The 16,979-nt window shown below is 35.2% G+C and overlaps 1 long non-coding RNA gene across 2 annotated transcripts in view; it reads right to left on the bottom strand.

Annotated features, from left to right (window-relative positions):
• LOC104001875 (uncharacterized) overlaps window positions 1–16,979 on the bottom strand; it is a 110,072-nt gene that overhangs the window by 69,329 nt on the left and 23,764 nt on the right. For both annotated transcript variants that reach the window (XR_673871.3, XR_008538858.1), the window contains exon 3: window positions 11,241–11,336. This is a non-coding gene — a long non-coding RNA (uncharacterized LOC104001875). The remainder of the gene's footprint in view (window positions 1–11,240; window positions 11,337–16,979) is intronic.

Here is a 16,979-nt window from a genome sequence, read left to right as displayed (position 1 = left end):
CCACTTTTAACAAAAATCAGCTATGCCTCTCTGCTTTCTCTTTTGTCTTCTTTCCACAAATATTTCACTTGGAAACCACCCAGCTTTGGAACAGCTTCCTGAATTTATCTGGAATATCTGTCATTAGCGTATTCTATTAATCAACACAAGAGTTACATAAATCTAGTAATTACTTACAGTACTCCCTGGCAAGTAATTCTAATTGTTAATTATTTTAATACTATAAAATACCTATGATGAAAATAATTATCTAATATAATTATCTAATATAAATCAAATTATTTTTAAAACACAGAAATAAAATTACAAACTAAAATATATCTGCAATATTACTTATGTTTGATTCATTATGCATACTTTTTAGGTATCATTTTAAAACTACCTTTATCAAAAATAAAGTTCTTCTGGCATTATTTTAATTATATGTGTTAAATGCATATTTGAGAACACTAAAACTAACAAACAATGAAAACATCATTTGGATATAACATTTTGGGGGTGAATTATAAATATTTTTCTAAAATATTTATATTATTCAAAGTTCTATTCTCTACCCTTTTCTCTCTTTATATCTTAGACCATTTATGTTGCTATAATAGAATATCTGTGACTGGATAATTTACTAAGAACCGAAATTTATTTTCTCACATTTCTGGAACCTGAGGAGTCCAAGATATAAAGTGCTGGCATCTAGTGAGGACCTTCTTACTGTGTCCTCACATGGCAGAAGGTGGAAAGGCAAATAGGGACCAACTTCCCCTATCAAGCCCCATTATAAGAAGACCTAATCCCATTCACAAAAAAAGAAGCTCTCATGCGCCTATCACCTACCTCTTAAATACTATTAAGATTGACCTCTCAATACTATAATATTGGTAAAATCTAAATTTTGGGGGGAGTACATTCAAACCACAGCATCCTGTATCTCTGACTGGTATTATTATGCATAATGGACTCAACTACAAGTGACTTTATGCTGAAGATTTCAAATAATATATCTCTTGGAAACATTTTCTTAGCTCCAAAGAACAAGATAAAAGCACAAGAAATGTATTTGACATTCCCAACTGGGAATCCTGCAAGCGCTTGTTTTATTCTTGGTCCTCTAACACAGGTTTCATATAAAAGGATTGTGTTAGGGAAAATGCCCATGACAGAAATGTGGAGGAAACCAGAAAAGGCTAGGAAAACTTTCAAAATTTGATGCTAGTCTTACTCTGCTTCACAGAGGTAGGTCAGGAGCAAGCCACATAGGCCATCAACAACACTGAGGAAACTTAGGGAAGACCAAAGCAGAATCTAGGAGTCAGCCATCAGAGGAGTCCTGAGACTTTCAGAAATAAACTGTTGTATTATCCTTGTCATTTTCATCACTGGCTGGGAGCATCTTCTGGGTACTGTGGCCTCATAGGCTCAGAGAAAACTCAACCATTTGATTTCTGAGAACAGCACTAGTGCCCTTGATCAATTACACTCCCTGAAGTTGGAGTCTTCAAGGGAATATATTCTCATGTTTAACACATACCTCATTCACGTCCACCCACTTATTCTAGCTAGTGATTTCTTTTAGAACCTTTAGCTAAAACACATCATAAAGAGCTAAGGACTATTCACTCTGCCTCCTCATACATCTTCATGGATTAAGAAACTAATTAAGATAGTAAACATTTTCTGCTTTGAAGGCCAGACAGTCTCTGTTGCTGCTATTTTAACACAAAAGCAGCCATTGATAATGCATAAACAAATGGCATGACCATGTTCCAATACAACTTTATTTACAAAACAGGTGTCCCACAAGATTTGAGCTACGGTATGTTTGCCAACCCTTGCTCTTAACTCTTACCAAAGTTTACTAGACAATACAATAATGATAATGTTATTAGTTTCACTGCCTGCAGGTTTTCCTTATCCCACTCTTTACTCAACATAGGAAACCTATTTCACCAGTTAAAGCATCTACGTAACTGACTTTCCCCAAACAGAGCAACTTTCTTACTATTGGGTGTGTTTAGATATAGTACCTTAATTTGGCCTAGCTACTGCAACAGGAACTTAAAAATGGAGTAAGTTTTTTAAAGATTAGGCTCATTTCTAACCATTAAAAGTAAGGATACTGTGAAATTTTATGTGACATCACAGTGGGCCTGAGGAAGAAACTGAAATCACATTTTTTTTTACAGTCCTTCAAAATGAAATGATTTAAAAAGTCTATAAGAGATTTAGTTCCAGGACTTGGGCTTAATTATACGGACAGTTTCTCAAAGATATATATGGTATTTGTTTATGCCTATAGCAAATCAAATTTGTTGAAAGAATAAACATATTTATGTGAGCGTGAACCATTAAACTAGGGCATAAAGCAATTGAAATATAGAAAATAAAAAATAGGTCAATTCGGGAGGCCAGTGCAAAAAGAAAGTTAAAGAATGTGGCTCAGGATAAAAAAATTATATCTAGCCATAAAACTACAGGATTCTCATCTTAAAAACTGTGTCAAAATAAATAAATGAATAAATAAAATGGGGCATTTAAAACAGGACATAATGGTCACACGTTTTTCTCTGCACATTCCAATGAGTAAATAAAGAAAAACATTTATTTTTTCTTATAAACCAGAAGATTTATAGGCTATTGAAATTAACATAAAATTGGAATCTAAACCTATTTTAAAGGAGAGATGCCAACAAAGTTAATAATTCCCTCTTTAGAACCCTGCCCCAAATGCTGAGTAATTGGAGACACACGATACCTGTAATGCACACACATGCAGAAGGTGTATCTAATATGGAAGAACTGATGAAAAGGACCCAGAAATGTTGTTGCCCAGGCCTTACTTTAGGCCACTAACTCTTCTCCCTTCTAGCCAAGGGTGAGAGATGCGTTCTATGGGAAGTTGAAACAAAACAAATTATAGTCACCAATCCTAGCTGAGAGCAGCAATAATTGCCTTATTAAAGGACAGTCAATTGAGGATGAAAACCATTGTCAACTGCTTCCCCTAAGCTCTCAAAACAACAGGCAGGATTTTACCTTCCAGATTGAAAATTTGTATATTGTTCCTTGGAGAATCTAGCTACCCAAAATGATTATACAGATACTTATATTTGCAGATCCTTCAAAGAAGTGTGTGTGTACTTGCCCAAAAATCATGTAAGGACAGCCACTGTTTCAGTCCATTTCTGGCTGCTGTAACAAAATACCATAAACTAAGTGGATTATAAACAGAAATTTTTTTCACCATTCTGGGGGCTGGATACCCCAGGATCAAGGTACCATCAAATTCCTTGTTTGGCGAAGATTCATTTTCTGATTTGTAGATAGCATCATCTCACTGTGTTTTCACATGTACAAGAGGCCAGCTACGACTCTGAGATCTCTTTTATAAGAATCCTATAATCCTATTCACAAGATCTGTGCCCTCATATGCTAAACACCTATCAAAAGCACTGCTTCCTAATACCATCACCTTGGATTTCAATATACAAATTTGGGGGCAGTAAGGGAGACACAAACATTCAGGTCATAGCTTCCACCAGTCGGAAGCCCTGTCAAGACTTATAAGAGCTTTATTTCAACCTTTGATGTCTTATTGATTAACAGAAGCCATTAATCACCAAACATTCAAGGAAAAGTTCTAACATGAAAAATATGAGTGAGAACAAATAAACTTGAGAAAGGAAATTGTAGGGAATAGAATCAATGTAGACAGTCAAAACTGCCAAAATAAATGGAAGTTAAAGAAATAGAAGAACAGAACCAAAAGACAGAAAACAGAAAAAGATTTCTTAAAAATATCATAAAAGTATGTTTTAGGAAATATAAAACCCAAACATTCTAAATAAATATATAGTAAATCTAGAAGTATATATCGAGCTACTTATAAATGAAGAGGGCATAAAAAAACATCATTTGACAAGCTACTTCCTCAAATTTTCACATCTTATGCTCCTTTTCCAAGAAAATTATCAGAAAAAAAAGTAAATAATCCAAACAAAAAACCTCAAGTAAAACAAATTTCATGTATGGAATATTTTTCTTGTGTTTGTATTAAGTCCTTTGGACATTCAGTGCCCACATATCAAATCTAAAATTTTTTTTTGCTCTAAAAATAAGCAAAATAAAGAAAAAATAGTTCTGGGAAAGCTAGAGAGCCAGTAAAATTGATAAATAAGTGCTTACCATAAGAAAGCATTAAAAATTACAATCCAATCCTGGAATAATATGAAAAATCAGAGATATCAATAAAATAAGGTTTTATTTCTTTCTTGGTTCTCCTCAAGAATCTGGTTCCAAGATCAATCATTTGCCCACAAAACCTATTTCTGTTCTGACTGGCACTCAACACTCACGTGCCTGGAAATTATTAAAACTAAATGAGTACATAATTGACACTGTACATACTTGGTGGCACATTTTTTGGGCTCCATAATTTAATTCTAGGGTGAGACTGAGCAAAACCTTAAACAAAAAAGCGATTTCAGATTATTGCACATATAGATATCCAATGAATATTTGCTGCAAAAAACATTTACTTTAGATATTATGACTTCTGTAGATTTCCCTGACTTACCTGTTGCCTTGTAGAAGTATTGAAAAAACTGGGACTATATAGTTTTTATAATTTTATATCTATGTGTGTGTGTCCATCAATCCTATGATATTAAAGTAAAATATCTTATTATAACTATTATACAGATGTAAAGTTGCCTTAGGAGAAGCATGATAACTGGAATACTGGAGAAGTTACCTGATGAAATTCGTAGATTCTGTACAATACTCATGTTCTAACTCCTGAGGTATCATGTAATAGTTTTTATATCCAAGAGTCAGCAAATTGTCATTATGAATTTATTTCAAGCAAAAGTTGTTCCAGTTGAAATTGTTTTTGCTTCAGCACAATGGAGAAGAAAATAAACCAGTTTTTTAAAAATGTAGAACAAAAGTAATTGGTGAAATAAATGTAGCAATTAAATACTGATGAACATATATAACTGAAACTTTTTGCTGTCTTAGTAATTCTTGAAAGGTGTCAGAAACAGTGGCTATCAGAAAAAGGGGAAAAGGCTCAAAAACTTTACAACTGCAATTTCCACTCACAGCTCCTTGGCTAGTTGCATGGCTATAACTTAATTGCAAGGGGGACTGGAAAGTTTGCCCATATTCCCAGAAATAAGAGGATAAACAGATCTGGTGATCACCAGCTATCTCAACCACAATCTCTTTCCATCTTATCCTTCCTTCCAAGCCAGGCAGGAGTCCTAAGCAGAATAGCATGTGCCAGTATCCCATACATTTCAATGTTGAGGGAAATATGCAGGAAGCTGAATTCTAGAGAGAGATTATTTTAAAGTCTGAACAACTACTAAATAAGTGGTAATTTACTAGAAAATACTTCAATGTGGACTTGCAAAAAGATGAACATGTGTAAGTTCTCATCTTCTCTGCCAGAGGTGGAGATACATCCAAAACAGCAATGCATACATTGAGAATGTCAGTCAAAAGTTTGCACTTCAGAGATATCTTGAGATATCATTTTCTCTGACTACCACCGGAGGCATAACAAATGTGAGAAATGTGCTTTCATTGGCAACATTACTGGCATCCAAATAAATAGGCTGATTAAAATATTCTAGGAAGACAGAGCTTTAACATTTTGATGAACAAGCTTTGAAAAGTTAGTAATCTCTTCTTTTGTATCTTTCCTTAAATAGTGCATGGTAACTGACATGTTTGGGGAATTTAGATTGCCCGATGCTGAATGTATAATTACAATATTTCATAGATATAATATTCAATATTATAATGAATGCTGCCACTGGAATATTGTTAGTTTTGTTTTTAGTTAGGGTCAGAGAAACAGATCCTAAAAAAAAAAAAAAAAAAGAGAGAGAGAGAGATCTGGAAAGTCACCGAGATCACAGAAAAGCAATTTTGTGCTGCTACTAAGTGATATTTAAGAAACGATAGTATTTATGGTGGCCTCCTGTCTGAGACTTGATTTTATCACACCATGGTAGCAAAGTTGTGGTAGAAGAGACCTATTCTCACTATCTGCTACATTTATGCCAAAATCACTACCAAAAATATCTTAATAATTGTGTATGTTCAATTGCTTGGTCACTTTGTATAATAACAAAGATCATACAAAGGAATCAAAGAGTTGGAGAGCAGAGTAAGTCAGGTGGGAAGACTCTGATACAGCCTAGGTGAACTTGAGGTCGGTTGGAAAGAAAGCCTAAGTAAGAGTGAGAGAAACTATTTCTGAGTAAGGGAGACCGTGGCTGCAGTCTGTTTTATTTTTATTGCATCTTCATGGCCTTGGGCTTGAATGGATGGAAGCCATTTGTCTGGAAATTTGATTAGGCAATACCTTCAGGCTATTGTAAGATCCCCTGTATACACGGTATATACAGTAGTCACGCTTATTCATGGTTTCAATTTCCAAGGTTTCAGTTACCTGTGGTCAACCACAGCATGAAAATAAATGAGTACAGCACAATAAGATATTTGAGAGAAAAAAAGAAAGAGAGAGAGAGAACACATTCGCATAACTTTTGTTAAAGTATATTGTTATAGTTGATCTTTTATTATTATTTATTGCTGTTATTCTCTTACTGTGTCTAATTTATAAATTAACTTTATCTTAACTATGTATGCATAGGAAAAACATAGTGTTTAAGATTCAGTACTATTCATGGTTTCAGGCATCCATGGGGGTTCATGGAACATATTCCCCAAGGATAAGGAGGCACTGTTGGATATAGCAAATGCGTTTGTCAACAAATATTTCCTAGACAAGAAAAAAAGCAGAAAAATTAGAAAAAGATAAATTATGGGAATATCAAAAGGTATGAAGAAAATAAAACCATGACCTGCTAAAAAAGTTGTAATTTTGGCTGGGCACGGTAGCTCATGACTGTAATCCCAGCACTTTGAGAGACCAAGGTGGGCGGATCACGAGGTCAGGAGATTGAGACCATACTGACTAACATGGTGAAATCCCATCTCTACTAAAAATACAAAAACAAAATTAGCCAGGTGTGGTGGCAGGCACCCGTAGTCCCAGCTACTCAGGAGGCTGAGGCGTGAACCCAGGAGGCAGAGCTTGCAGTGAGCCGAGATTGTGCCACTGAATTCCAGCCTGGCAGCCTGGGTGACAGGGCAAGACTATCTTAAAAAAAAAAAAAAAAAAGTTATTTTAATTCTGAGAGGTGAAGCCAGCTGGGCTTCTGGGTCGGGTGGGGACTTGGAGAACTTTTCTGTCTAGCTAGAGGATTGTAAATGCACCAATCAGCGCTATGTGTCTAGCTAAAGGATTGTAAATGCACCAATCAGCAGTCTGTGTCTAGCTAAAGGATTGTAAACACACCAATCAGCACTCTGTAAAAAGACACCAATCAGCACTCTGTGTCTAGCTAAAGGGTTGTAAACACACCAATCAGCACTCTGTAAAAATACACCAATCCACACTCTGTGTCTAGCTAAAGGATTGTAAATGCACCTATCAGCACTCTGTAAAAACATACCAATCAGCACTCTGTGTCTAGCTAAAGGATTCTAAATGCACCAATCAGCGCTGTGTCTAGCTAAAAGATTGCAAACACACTAAGCAGCGCTCTGTAAAAATGCACCAATCAATGCTCTGTGTCTAGCTAAAGGATTGTAAATGCACCAATCAGCACTCTGTAAAAATGCACCAATCAGCACTCTGTGTCTTGCTAAAGGATTGTAAACACACCAATCAGCACTCTGTAAAATGGACCAATCAGCGCTCCACAAAATGAAGCAATCAGCAGTATGCGGGCGGGGCCAAATAAGGGACTAATAGCTGGCCACCCAAGCCAGTAGCAGCAACCTGCTCAGGTGCCCTTCTATGCTGTGGAAGCTTTGTTCTTTTGCTCTTCACAATAACTCTTGCTGCTGCTCACTCTTTGGGTCCACACTACCTTTATGAGCTATAACACTCACCACGAGGATCTGTGGCTTCATTACTGAAGTCAGCGAGACCATGAACCCACTGGGAGGAACAAACAACTCCGGACGAGCCACCTTTAAGAGTTGTAACACTCACTGCAAAGGTCTGTGGCTTCACTCTTGAAGTCAGCAAGACCATGAACCCACCAGAAGGAAGACACTCTGGACACATCTGAACATCTGAAGGAACAAACTCTGGACACATCATCTTTAAGAACTGTTACACTCATTGCGAGGGTCCGCGGCTTCATTCTTGAAGTCAGCGAGACCAAGAACCCACCAGAAGGAACCAATTCTGGACAGAATTCTAAAGAAAAAATACTAAACTGTTAATGTGGATGTTTTGTGTATAGGATATATTTAATATATTATGTTTCTATTTCAACTTTCAGTAATTGCTTTCATTTTTAAACTAAGACAGCTTTACATGTGAGGAAGGTAGCAATTAAGAAGTTATATTATCATAAGCACTGTAAAAATTTAAGAACTTAAAAACCTTTAATTATAGCATGTTATAAAACTGTTTACTGCTCAGCCCATAATGTTGTATTAAATAAGACATTATTGAAACATATGTTTATTTTCTCTAGGTATAAGGGCTGCTGCTTACCAAACCAACTGGACACATTCTGATTTGAAGATATAAGTAAAGCATCACCAGCCCTGAATTGTCAAAAATCTATGTTTTAGGTGAGTTTTAAGAGTCAGTTACTCCTTAATCTCCTAGAGGTTTCAAATCAAGCAACTCTCCTCTCACCCCTGTTGTTTACATTAAGTTTGTGCTTTTAACTGCTATTTCTGCCCATGATTAATGACATTCTTAAACATTTCTCTTTTTTTGCCACAAAAAAAAAGTAAATGTTACTCTGTGTTCCAATTCCTTTTCTCATCTTTTAGCTTTCCCCAAAACTATACTAAAAGTGTTATATCTAGACCTCCCTTTCTGCCATCTCTTTCAGACTGACTACTCTTTAGGAGGGCTTGTCCAGCAAAAATACTAATTTTTTAAGAAAACCACATTGTGAATCACTTCCTCAGCTTCGTTTATAGCAGCCTGAAGAACAATAGTAATTCTCTAATTCCTCACCCCTAAGTCTCACTGTTTGAGTGCATGTGGGCTGCTGTAACAAAATACTTTAGATTGGGTCATTTATAAAAAACAGAAATGTATTCCTCTTAGTTCTGGCTGGCTGGGAAGTATAAGGTCAAGGTGCCAGCAGATGTGGTGTTTGGTGAGGGCACTCTGCTGTATATAGAACCTTCTATATGTCTTCACATGGTGGAAAAAACAAGCATGCTCCATCAGGCCTCTTTGATGAGTGTGCTAATCCCATTCATAAGGGTGGAGTTCTTATCACTCAATCACCTCCAAAAAGTTGCACTTGTTAATATCTTCACCTTGTAGGTTAGGCTTCAAAATATAAATGTTGAGGGGAAACAAACATTCAGGCCACAACATTTTGCTTTTGGCCTCTCAAAACTCATGTCCTTCTCACCTATAAAATATATTCATTCCATCCCAATACCCCCAAAGATTTAACTTGTCCCAGCATCAACTCAACTCAACAGTCTAAAACCCAGAGTCTCATCCAAACCAGATATGGGTGAGACTCAAGATATAATATATATCCTGAGGCAAATTGCTTTCCAGCCATGAATCCATGAAATCCAACAAGTTATTTGCTTTCAACATATAATGGTGGAACAGACACAAGATAAACATTCCCATTTTAAAAGGGAAAAATAGAAAAGAAGAAAGGAGTAACTGGTCCCAAATAAGTTCAAATCCCAAAAAGCAATTAACATTAAATCTTAAGGCTTGAGAAAAATATTTTTTGACTTAGTGTTCTGCCATTTGGACACACTGGGATTAGATTTGGTCCCCAAGGCTTCAAGCTACCCACAGTGCAGCTTTTGTGGGTTAGATTACATGCCTGTGGCTCTCTGTTGTACACTGTTGACTCTACTGGTCTGGGTCTTGGAGGTGGCCTCACCCCCATAGTTCCACTGGCCATTGATCTACTTAGGGCCATGATGGCCCCACAGAGTGATCCGGTGAATATTGCCCTATAGAAGGCCTCTTCAAAAGGAAATTTGACACATAGGATCTAATTTAACTAAAGAGCTTCTGCACAGCAAAAGAAACTATCATCAGAGTGAACAGGCAACCTACAGAATGGGAGAAAATTTTTGCAATCTATACATCTGACAAAGGGCTAATATACAGAATCTACAAAGAACTTAAACAAATTTACAAGAAAAAAACCACCACTTCCAAAAGTGGGTGAAGTATATGAACAGACACTTCTCAAAAGAAGACATTTATGCAGCTAACAAACAAATTTTAAAAAGCTCATCATCACTGGTCATTAGCGAAATGCAAATCAAAATTACAATGAGATACCACCTCATACCAGTTAGAATGGCAATCATTAAAAAGTCAGGAAACAACAGATGCTGGAGAGGATGTGGAGAAATAGGAACGGTTTTACACTGTTGGTGGGAGTGTAAATTAGTTCAACCATTGTGGAAGACAGCGTGGCAATTCCTCAAGGATCTAGAACCAGAAATACCACTTGACCCAGCAATCCCAGTACTGGGTATATACCCAAAGGATTTTAAATCATTCTACTATAAAGACACGCGCACACGTATGTTTATTGCAGCACTGTTCACAATAGCAAAGACTTGGAACCAACCCAAATGTCCATCAATGATAGACTGGATAAAGAAAATGTGACACATATACATCATGGAATACTATGCAGCCATAAAAAAGGATGAGTTTATGTCCTTTGAAGGGACATGGATGAAGCTGGAAACGATCATTCTCAGCAAACTAATACAAGAACAGAAAACGAAACACCACGTGTTCTCACTCATAAGTGTGGGTTGAACAATGAGAACACATGGACAGAGGGAGGGGAACATCACACACTGAGGCCGTCAGGGGGTGGGGGTTAGAGGAGGGATGGCATTAGGAGAAATACCCAATGTAGATGACAGGTTGATGATTGCAGCAAACCACCATGGTACATGTATACCTATGTAACAAACCTGAACTTTCTGCACAAGTACCCCAGAACTTAAAGTATAATTAAAAATAAATTAAATGCAAAAATAAAAAAAAGAAGGCCTCTTTTGGTGGCCATGCTTACAGTAGGTGAGAATTGATCTTCCTTACTGTATTATTCCATTCTAATGCTGCTACAAAGAACTGTCTGAGACTGGGTAATTTATAAAGGAAAGAGGTTTAATTGACTCACAGTTCTGCAGGCTGGGGAGGCTTCAGGAAACGTACAATCCTGGCAGAAGGGGAAGCAAACACATCCTTCTTCACATGATGGCAGGAAGGAGAAGTGCTGAGCAAAGAGGAAAAATTTCTTATAAAACCATCAAATCTCATGAGAATTCACTCACTATCATGAGAACAGCAACATAGGGGTAACCGCCCCTATGATTTAATTACTTCCCATCAGGTCCCTCCCACAACCTGTGGGGATTGTGGGAACTATAATTTAAGATGAGATTTGGGTGGGGACACAGCCAAACCACATCACTTAAGTCAGCCCATGATTCAAATGCCAATCTCTTCTAGAAACACCTTCACGGACATACCCAGAAATAATTATTTGCCAACAATCTGAGTATCCCTTAACCCAGTTAAGCTGATACCTAAAATTAACCATCACGCTCACCCCATACCCAGTACATCAAACTTCATAAAGACTCATTGGAAATCAGATATTAGCACCCGAATTGGGTAGTAAGAGGGTTGGAAACTTACAGCTAAAATAAGAAAAAGAGATATTTTCTAATTACAACAGTTTCTTAGACTTTGACACCACTTATGGCTGCACTAAAAACCAAAGAATTATCATTACCTGTCCTTAAAGAGACTTTTTATAATTTAAATGGAAATCTTTAAGTGACAATTTTGGAGATATGCGTTAGACTTTTAGTAAAGAAATTGGTAAATGCATTAGACTTTTACTAAAGAAATCAGTAATGCATAATTTGTATCATCTGTCAGAATGTTTGCATTGTCCTTAATATCTTAGTTGATTTATTTTTGTATCATCCTTTTAGTTGTGCTATTTTATTTTTGATATTTTGGACATCTTAAATTGCACAGTTTGAAGTATTGTTTCTTTTTGACAATGACTTTCTGAGGGAGCTAGATCTGTATATTAAAACGTGGGAAATGAAATGTCTGAGAGAAAATATGCTGGCATAGGCAACTCACATTTAGGCAGAGGAACAAAAGTATGAGTCAGGAGATTAGGCAAATTTTATTAAGTAACTTAAAACTAGGAAATGAAGGTATAGCAATATAAAGCATAGCCTTGTTCAACATTTAAATACGGAAAAAAATATGTGTTCCAAAATACCTTTTAAAGACAATAGGATGGGCGGCCAAAATAAAGGGAAAATTGAAAACAGACAATGTGGTTTTCATACAATTTCCTTGTCTTTTATCATGGATGATCACAGGAAAAGATCGTTTTAGAGAACTTCTGGATTTACTATAAACTTTCTGTTAAAGACATCACTTATACCTTTGATTTACTGCTGCTTGTATAAGATCATATGCACCTGAAAAGTTACTATAAGCAAAAATGGTGCCTTTTTTGAATCAAAAATACTGTTTTTTATGATAATAAGAATTCTATAGACTTTCTTACTTCATCAGACGTCTGTTGTTTGCTCTGCTTGCCAGACGTTTAGAGTTTACAGTGTTAGAAATGAGATTAGCCCTTAAGTTGGTAAAAATATGTTCCTTCCTAACTTGAATTTTGCAATCTCTATTTTAACATCTTTAGTGTTTACAGTTTTTTAGTTAAAATTTTTCTTGTGTCATATGAGGAAAGGTGTGGATCACAAATAATTAAATATTGATGTATTACTTTTTTAGGCTGCAAGAATCAGACTCACATAAAAGTTGTTTCGGTTGACAAGGATTTATTATCAGAGCATAACAAAAAAGAGAACATGGCTTTGACTGTCTCACGTTGAAATTTGAAGGAAGTCAGGATTATCATCTGGATACAAAGCAGCTCTCAAGTTGCAGCAGTAACTTCTGGGGCCACTGGATGATCTGGCCATCCTCTTGTTTCCTCAGCAGGCAGAGCACATTGCTTCCTGCTCCAGCAACCTTACTTCTGCTGTTATGGTGACTCAGAAGTCCTGTCTGCTTGTCACCGTAACTGCTCCTTCTGATACAGTAAATCTCTCTCCTTCTCTGTCTCTGGTTCTGTGCAGCTTTCTCTTTGGCATGGCTGCTGCTCAACATCTCTTGCTTGTGTATCTGCCAGTTTTGGGCTCCTTCGTTCACTTGTGTCCCATTCTCTGTGATCACCTCACATAGGCAAGAAGGATCTGACTGTGTTCCGGTCAGGAGCCAAGATGGTACAGTGCTATCAAGCAGAACTCTTCTGTGGCAGTGCCTAGGCCATTGCTATGCCTGTAAACAATGGCCCTACAATTTTCTCTGATTTGCTCTTTTGTGGCCAGGGTGGTGGTGGTGTGTACTAAAAGATTATTGACATCTAACAGCCCTTCGGTCTTCACTATTCTTAGAATATCAGAAAATTTAGAATTGTAAATCATCTTCAATTCCCAATAACTATATTGACACCTGATGTAAGGAGAAAAATAAATGATGTTTTCATAGTTTATTTTAAAAGTGCTAGATATATTCTTTTTGTATTACAATTGTTACACTGTAGTATATTAATTTATTTTATATATTTTATTCTGTATCAAGTTGCATTTTCATTTTTTAATGTTTTAAGATAAATATGAATGGTCCTATGTGCAAATTTCCCAGAGTAGTACAGTTTTATAATAGGATATTTAAAGTAACTAATAAAATATGAATATAATAAAAATTGTTTCCAAAACATGTAAAAATTTTTAATTTTGCTTAAGTAACAATGTTTAAGAGTGAAAATTTACTTTATGAATATATTTAATTGTTCAAATTATTCATTAGGTAAATATGTAAATACATATTAACTTATATATAATATACATACTATATACTTAATATATAAAATATATATAAATAAATATATAATTATTAAGTAAATATATTTATAATTTACTTAATTATTCAAATTGTTATTTGTCTGAAGGAGAGGACAAATCTTGCAATTACATCATACTCTTATGGGGTGGAACTCATGTGCTATGAATGTATTATGTAATTGGTGTTTGTCAAAAGTCTATTCAAGCATCTTTTAGGAAAATCTCTTGTAAAATATATAGTACACTAATACACTTTACAATATTGTAAAAAATGAAGTTTCTCCAAAATCGGTTTATAAACGCTACTATCCAAAGAACCCAAATGTACATTTAAAGATAAATTACACTTGGAAGAAACAAATGTGTGTATGTTTATGTGTGTGTATGTCATAAGCCTTTCTATCACCATCATTTTTTCAGTGTTTCCAAATAAGTTATCCAGAATTAAACCAATAAGCCTTTTTTAAATTTATTTATTATTATTATACTTTAAAGTTTTAGGGTACATGTGCACAATGTGCAGGTTAGTTACATATGTGTACATGTGCCATGCTGGTGCACTGCACCCACTAACTCGTCATCTAGCATTAGGTATATCTCCCAATGCTATCCCTCCCCCCTTCTCCCACCCCACAACAGTCCCCAGAGTGTGATGTTCCCCTTCCTGTGTCCATGTGTTCTCATTGTTCAATTCCCACCTATGAGTGAGAATATGCGGTGGTTTTTTGTTCTTGCGATAGTTTACTGAGAATGATGATTTCCAATTTCATCCATGTCCCTACAAAGGACATGAACTCATCATTTTTTATGGCTGCATAGTATTCCATGGTGTATATGTGCCACATTTTCTTAATCCAGTCTATCATTGTTGGACATTTGGGTTGGTTCCAAGTCTTTGCTATTGTGAATAGTGCCACAATAAACATACGTGTGCATGTGTCTTTATATTTAAGGCTGAAAATTTTCTGAGCTTTTCTTCTCTAACCTATACCTATCATTTTCTCTCACCATTTCAGGCACTATCTTCTGGACTATCAAGGATTTTCTTCTTTTCAAGTCATTTTTTCTCATAATTATGGTCATATAACCCCAAGTTTCAGATTCATTTATAATCCAGATTTTTCAATCTGTTGTGTCCCTTATTAGAGATCACTTAAAGATCTCAATTTGCTCAGTGTCATATCCATATTGCTTATTCCTTAACTTTTGTCTTTACTATAAATCAGTAAGATTACTAGCCTTTTCATTACCAGCAGTCAAACATTTAAGTTTCTTCCTTGCTCTCCTTTGCCTGTTTCCAGATTTTAAATAGCAACTTCAAGATCCCTTATTTAACTGGAACTGTGTGCTAATGTATGCTGAGTCGTTCCCTATTTAAATCAGAGGAGTTGTGAAAACTGTCCTAAGATCCATCCTTTTTTGATCTTATCTACTGAGCAGTACTTCTGAATATGCATTACCTGCTTACAGAATAGAACTGCCTGTCAAATAGTATTCTGTTTCATCATCCATCCTTCCCTGAAATGCTAAATACTTGTTTAGATTATTTTCTGGTCTCTTTTACATTCTCTTTAGATTTCTTCCTTTTTGTTAGCTGAGATTATTCCATATAGAACCTGCATCACTTCAACATTACTTGAGCTTTGGTTTAATTAAATCAATTAAGAATTTCAAGAATAGGTTGCTAAGGTAGGTGCCCTCTATTTTAATAGGTATTGTTGGCGGTCTACACGCAAAATATTCCATCACTTTTATTGATAACAACCAGCATAGTTCCTTAGATCCATAGATCAACAAGTGTTCATATCTCCATCACAATAATAAATTTAAATTAGTCTAAATCAAATAATTCTCATTGCTCTGAAAAATGATAAAGTTTGAATAATCTGTTGACACATTTTCTGCCAAATAAATGTGTGGAGATGTTTGTGGAGATAGAGGGTTGGGGTGCAATGTGTGGTTACCTAATACTTATAAAATAGACAAAAATAAGTTACATTGTATTTTTTTTCTGGATGTGGTCATAGTTGATTATAATATCTAAAATTACAATCTTTGTCTACTGACCGTTAGAAGGATAATCAAAGATGGATACCAACTAAGAAGATGGGAAAGGAAGGTATAACCTGGGGAGAAAGAAGCTGAAACTAAATGTAAATAAAAAATAGATATGTGATTTTAAAGACATACTCTAGCAATCAAAAACCCTAGACAAATTATTTATGAAAAGAAATGTTATGGAATATCTCAGGGTTTCTATTTATTTTATCTGCTATTTAGAAACAGTAAACAAAATTCAGCATTAATACATGCATTAAAAGTGAGGTCGGTTGACCTTAGTTCTTTTACATTTTAGCATCTAAAAATGTACTGCTACTCCCTGATTCTAAAATTATCTTATACTGTTGTATAGAAAAAAAACTCTAAAATTATTTATGTAATAACCAGCTGTGGAATTTTCCTGCACATTTTAGATTTAACAGAAACCCCTTTATATAAAATAATTGGGAATGATTCTTGCTTGGTTAATCAATACCATTTATCAAGGTGAGAATTACAAAATGTCACATAAGTATGTAATATTTTAATTGAACATAAATATAAAAAGCAATTTGACAATCATTTAATACAGGGCTCTAATATTTTCTTTTTCTCTGATTATGATAATCTGCACTATTAAATATATTGTCTACAAATTTCAGTTTCAATTTCCTTCATTAGCAATAAGAATGTAATGTTATCCTCTTAAATATTATTCTCACCTATCCCAATTTTGACTTTGTTCATAGCTAATAAACTGATTTGTTGATATTATTCTTAAAACTACTTGCCTTATCAACCTATCTCCAATTGGACTCTTGTTTAGTTTAGTTTTGTTTTTATAGTGAGTTGTGATAGTGATAGTGATAAAGTTTTATAGTGATAGTGATAAAAGTGAGTTGTCAGTATGTCAAGGGCTTTAGTCTGTATGTTTT

The sequence above is a fragment of the Pan troglodytes genome, chromosome 14, assembly GCF_028858775.2.
Source record: "Pan troglodytes isolate AG18354 chromosome 14, NHGRI_mPanTro3-v2.0_pri, whole genome shotgun sequence".
Taxonomy (NCBI): domain Eukaryota; kingdom Metazoa; phylum Chordata; class Mammalia; order Primates; family Hominidae; genus Pan; species Pan troglodytes.
The sequence above is the reverse complement of the archived record's forward strand: the minus strand, read 5'-3'. Positions and strand labels throughout refer to the sequence as shown.